Raw genomic sequence first — 6,274 nt, 5'->3', positions numbered from 1 at the left:
ACGCGGACCAGGTGACAGATAGATCGGGGTGAACGTGATCGGTTGTCACTAACCAAATGACCATCGGCAGATCAGGCGGCAACGAAGTCAGGGGACAGACCACCCAGAACGATGATCGGTGGTCAGTAACCAAGTGGCCACCAACAGACCAGTTCCCAGATGAACGCCTGAGGGCAGAACGCGAGAAGCAACAGGGCACCGATCCATCATCGGGCGCATGGTCATCGGGGTTTCGTGTTACACGCAGTTAAACTGGGACTGAGGTTCCCAGCGAGAGCGTTACGCATGGACCTCGCATGAGCACATCTCAGGGAATCGTGCACGAGAGTGGCCCGAGGGAACTAGTAAACCAGTCAGTGATTGGTGATTCCCTCAACCCATTACGTGTGCGGTACCGTGAAGGGTAAGCCGTTACGCAGAGAGCGACGCTTGGTGAGTGTGCCTAGACCAGCCACACCCGGCGTTCTCCTGAGAGTATGCGATTTACCCAGGTGGAAGAAATATCCTAAGTTACTCCGCAAGGGAATAACTTAGACGCACAAAGAGAAGTGCTAGAGCCCTTCAAGTAGTGACACGTGAATGGTTAGATGTGAGTTGCATACCTCCACGTGTCACCATCTGAGAGGGGCGCGGCCCAGATAAAGCTGTACTCCGTACCACTAAAGGTACAGACAAGCGCAGCCAAGCGCAGAGACGCGCGGACACGCACAGACACTCACACTCTACTGATTCTGGAGGTACGTTGTCGCAGAAAAGCATAACAGGGTTCTGACACATGCCAGAAAGCATAACAGAATTCTGTTAGGCCCAGATGCAGGCGGTGGCATAAAACAGAATCAGGGTGAGAGTAAAAAGAAGGAAAGAGAGAACAAGAGTTTACATACACTACTAGTTTTTCTCATTGGTGGTTCTGTGATCTAACTTGATCGTCGGAGTGCAAACGGCCGCTAGAGGCGCCGTCTGTGTGTTTTGCAGGTCGCGTTTGGAGATCCTAGAGAAGGTTCTGAGAGTGATTTTGCAGATAGCACGGTCGCGTAGACGAGGCAGAGAGAGTTACGAAGCGATTCCTCCGCGCTCGAGTTGTCGGCAGGATCATTTGGCGCCCACCGTGGGGCCCGAGTGAATCGTGGTCCCATTTACACCACAGTTTTTGAAGCTTACCGAAGTTTTGCCAAGCTCTTTGCTAGGGAAAGATGCCAAGAAACAGACAACCATCACCTGCGCCATCTGTTGACGAAGGAGCTGTGACAATGGCGCAGGTCCTGGAGATGGTGCGCACGCTGCAGGACAACGCCGCGGCGTCGAGAGTTGAGCAAGAGAGGATACAGACAGAGTTGGCTGCGTCGCAGAGTAGGAACGACGAGCTGAATCGCGTCAATGAAGAGCTAAGGAGGACGTTGCAGGCACAGAAGGAACGCGCGGTTGAAGAAAGGGTGTCGAGGCCACCGTCGCCTCCAAGAGCGTTCCCCATGCCATTCTCCCCTGAAGTCATGGGAACCATGGTGCCTCCCAACCTGGTGGGAGTGAAGGCATCGTTCACGGGGGTAGAAGATCCGAAGGCGCATCTGACGGCGTTCCACACCCAGATGATGTTGTCTGGGGGCTCAGACGCTCTGTACTGCAAAATGTTCATGAGCACACTAAGTGGAATCACCATGGAGTGGTTCGTGAGCCTACCAGAAGGACATATCACGTCCTTCCCTCAGTTTTCAAAGCTTTTCACTGAGCAGTACATCGTTAACAAAGCGCCCGCAGTAGTGTCATACGATTTGTTCTATGTACGACAGTACCAAGGCGAGTCGCTGAAGGACTACCTCAACCGCTTTGGAGCACAAGTGGTTAGACTGCCCAGCAAGGATGAGGATATGCTGATGCACGCGTTTAAGAAGGGAGTGCTGCCTGGTTCCTTCAGTGAGTCCCTCATCAGGAGCCATCCCAGCACCTTTGCAGAGATCCGACGACGCGCGGTGGCGCACATAGTGGCAGAAATAGAGGTTTCTGAGAAAAGAGGAAGTGCTGCACCACCAAGACCGCGTGGAGAGCAGGGGAAGCCGCAGCAGCAAGCAAGGGTGCATGAGGCCAAGGAAGGGAAGAAGATGCAGGGAAAACCTCGTCCCTATCCACCAGGCAAGGACCAGGGCAGGGGGCGTACAAGGGAGAATAATGCACCCCCAAGATACAATTTCATGGTGGGATTGGCGGATCTCATCGTCCTTCCTGCTGTAGCAGCGAGACTACGCATACCGGAGAAGACAGATAAAGTACTTGGTAGGAAGAAGAATGAGTGGTGTGAGTTTCACCAGGCCTTTGGCCACACACTCCACTCCTGTTTGGCGTTGGGACACCAACTGGCGGAGTTGGTGAAGTCTGGATTCCTGGCAGATTACCTGCGTGAGCCGCAGGGTGATCGCGCGTCGGGATCCCAGGCTGGAGAACAGCAGCATGAAGTCCCTGTGCACGGGGAAGTGCAAACAATCGCGGGAGGCTTCTCTGGCGGGGGATGCACCGCGTCACAGAGAAGGAGGTACGCTCGATCGGTTATGGCGATAGACTCGGTAGACGAGAGCCATTACCCTGAGGTAGATATTGTCTTCAGGAAAGCTGACCTACGGGACGTTGTCCCGCACGATAACGACCCTGTGGTCATTTCCCTCATCACGGCAGGAAGACGAGTGCACAGAGTGCTCGTAGATCAAGGAAGCTCGGCAGACGTCATGTTCTGGCCGACGTTTAACAAGTTGCAGTTGTCCCCTGATCAACTAAGGCCGTATATCGGGTGTCTCTACGGCTTTGCAGGGGATCAGGTAGAGGTGCGGGGGTACATTGAGCTGAGGACAACATTCACTGATGGAAGGATAAAGTACTTGGTGGTGAACGCCCCTTCTGCGTACAACATTTTGTTGGGGAGGCCAACCCTCAATAGGTTGGGCGCAATACCATCAACGAGGCACATGAAGCTGAAGCTGCCGTCGATGGAGGGGACCGTAATAACCATCAAGTCGGATCAGGCTGAGGCTAGACGCTGTTATGAGAACAGCCTAAAGCAGAAGAGAAGCGTATGTCACGTCACCACGACACCACCACCAGGTGTGCGCGAAGAGCGATCGGTGGTTAGGGAAACACAGGGTGCTCAGAGGATGGAGAACGCTATGGTGGGGGGCTCCCAGGTAGCTCAGGTTGAAGAAGAAGAGGAAGGCGCGATCGCTCCTCGCGAGTCAGGGCGGTCATCGCCAGTGAGAGAAGGCCCCACCCAGCTGAAGGATGGGTCGAAGTGGACGTCAGGGGGAAAAAGTTCAAATTGGGGGATCCCTCGTTGAAGAAGAGCGAAAGCTGATTGTTGGTGTTATCGAGAAGCACATGGGTGCCTTTGCCTGGTCAGCGTCCGACATGCCAGGAATCGACCCCGATTTCCTTTGCCATCGTCTGTCGATGGATCCTAAGGTTCGACCTGTGCGACAAAGGCGAAGGAAATTCAACGAGGAAAGGAGGAAGGTGATCCACGACGAAGCGCATAAGCTCCTTGCTGCAGGGCACATCAGAGAGATCCAGTACCCCGAGTGGCTAGTGAACGTGGTACTGGTTCAGAAGGCAAGCGGCAAGTGGAGAATGTGCGTGGACTTCACTGACCTCAACAAGGCATGCCCCAAAGATTCTTACCCCTTACCCAGTATAGACGCCCTAGTTGATAGCGCATCGGGGGGGAAGCTACTCAGCTTCTTGGATGCTTTCTCAGGGTATAACCAGATCAGGATGCACCCCATGGATGAGTGCAAGACCGCGTTCATGACGGAACGGTCTTGCTATTGCTACAGGGTCATGCCGTTCGGATTAAAGAACGCGGGGGCTACCTACCAGCGACTCATGGATAGGGTGCTCTCGCCCATCCTGGGAAGGAACGTACATGCATATGTAGATGATATGGTGGTCACGTCCCAAGAGAAGAAGCATCATGCAGCTGATCTGGAGGAACTATTCACCACCATCGCCAAGTACAGGCTGAAGCTCAACCCTGAGAAGTGTATTTTTGGCGTGGAGGCTGGGAAGTTCTTGGGTTTCCTCTTAACAGAGCGGGGAATCGAAGCTAACCCAGAGAAGTGCGCAGCAATCGCGGCAATGAGGAGCCCGACGACGGTGAAGGAGGTGCAGCAGCTCACCGGTCGCTTGGCAGCCTTATCCCGGTTTATGTCCGCTGGAGGGGAGAAAGGTCATCCGTACTTCCAGTGTCTTAAACGCAACAGCAGATTCCTTTGGACACAGGAGTGTGATGAGGCCTTCAGCAAACTGAAGGAGTATCTGGCGAGCCCACCAGTCTTGCGTAAACCTCAGGTAGGCATCCCCCTTCGCCTATACTTCGCTGTGACAGAGAGAGCAGTCAACTCAGTCCTGGTGCAAGAGCAATCGTGAGTAAGGTGCTGCAAGGCCCTGAAACAAGGTACCAGGCCCTCGAGAAGGCTGCCCTGGCGGTGGTATTTTTAGCAAGGAGACTCAGGCATTACTTCCACAGCTTCACAGTGGTGGTAATGACAGATCTGCCCATCCAAAACGTGCTGAAGAAACCTGATGTAGCAGTAAGGATGGTCAAGTAGGCGGTGGAATTGTCAGAATTTGACATTCAGCACGAGCCCCGAGGACCGATCAAGGGGCAGGTGTTCGCGGACTTTGTGGTCGAGCTGTCGTCGATCGCGACACCTGCAGAAGGTTTAGATTTCCGATGGGTGTTATCGGTGGACGGCTCCTCTAATCAACAGGGGAGCGGCGCTGGAGTCATTTTGGAAGGTCCAAACGGGGTACTGATCGAGCAGTCCCTCCGCTTTGCCTTCAAGGCTAGCAACAATCAGGCGGAGTATGAAGCCCTGATCGCAGGAATGTTGCTAGCAAGAGAAATGGGAGCAAGGAACCTGCTGGCTAAAAGCGACTCTTTGCTAGTCACAGGGCAGGTTATAGGGGGTTCCAGGCAAAGGATCCCCAGATGGCAGCCTACCTGAAATATGTACAGCTCCTGAAGACGTCCTTCACCGAGTTTGAATTGGTGCACGTGCCAAGAGAGCAGAATGCCAGAGCAGACCTGCTCGCCAAGCTGGCCAGCTCAGGCAAGGGGGGGAAGCAGAGGACCGTCATTCAGGAGACCTTGAAGGTACCGCGAGCGTTCGTGTCAGACAACCAGGTACTTCATGTGTACAAATCAATGGAGCGTCTGACGATCATTCATCGGTCATTGACTCAAGAAACGTTGAAAGCACCGAGGGTGAGAGCGCGACCGTCGAAGATCGATGAGTCGATGGAGGTCCGCGCGGTGAAGGAACCGGACACCTAGATAACACCATACCAGTTGTACTTAGAAGATGGTGTACTCCCACTTGACGTGGCAGAGGCAAAAAGGATAAAGAGGAGCTCAAGTAAGTTTACTCTAATTGATGGAAACCTCTTTATATTCGGATTTTCTCACCCTGTGCAGATCTGCGTGCACGGCGAGCAATGCACCAAACTCATGTCTGAGCTGCACGAGGGGGTGTGCGGAAGCCATGTAGGTTGTCGCGCTTTGGCAAGCAGGATACTCCGCGCGGGGTACTACTGGCCAAAGCTGAAGGAAGACTGCGTGAGGTTTGCTCAGCGTTGCAAACAGTGTCAACTTCACGCGGACTGGCACAAGGCACCTCCTGAGGAGTTGAGGTCCATCCATAGCCCGTGACCATTCCACACATGGGGGATCGACATCCTAGGACCTTTTCCCCTGGCGATAAGGCAGATGAAGTTTCTCATCGTGGCCATCGAGTACTTCACCAAGTGGGTGGAGGCAGAACTAGTCGCACACATCACCGCACAGAAAGTCGAGCACTTCGTCTGGAAGAACATCGTCTGTCGCTTCGAAATACCCAAGAGGTTGATCTCCGACAATGGCACCCAGTTCACGAGTCATCAGCTGAGGAAGATGTGTGAGGAGTTAAAGATACAGCAGGTTTTCGCTTCAGTGGAACACCCGCAAACCAATGGGCAGGTGGAGTCGGCCAACCGAGTACTGCTCAGGGGGCTGAAGCGAAGACTAGACAAGGCCAAAGGAGGCTGGGCAGAGGAGGTCCTCAGAATCGTATGGTCTTATCATACCACCCCACAGTCCAGCACCCATGAGACACCCTTCAGCCTTGTCTACGGGACAGACGCCATGATTCCCGTGGAGATACAGGAGAGCTCCCCCAGATTCTTGAATTTCATTGCTGAAGAGTCCAATGAAGAGCAAAAGGTGAATCTCGACCTACTGGACGAAGTGCGAGAAGAA

The sequence above is a fragment of the Phaseolus vulgaris genome, chromosome 5 (assembly GCF_000499845.2).
Source record: "Phaseolus vulgaris cultivar G19833 chromosome 5, P. vulgaris v2.0, whole genome shotgun sequence".
Lineage (NCBI taxonomy): Eukaryota > Viridiplantae > Streptophyta > Magnoliopsida > Fabales > Fabaceae > Phaseolus > Phaseolus vulgaris.
Note: the sequence above shows the minus strand (reverse complement) of the source record.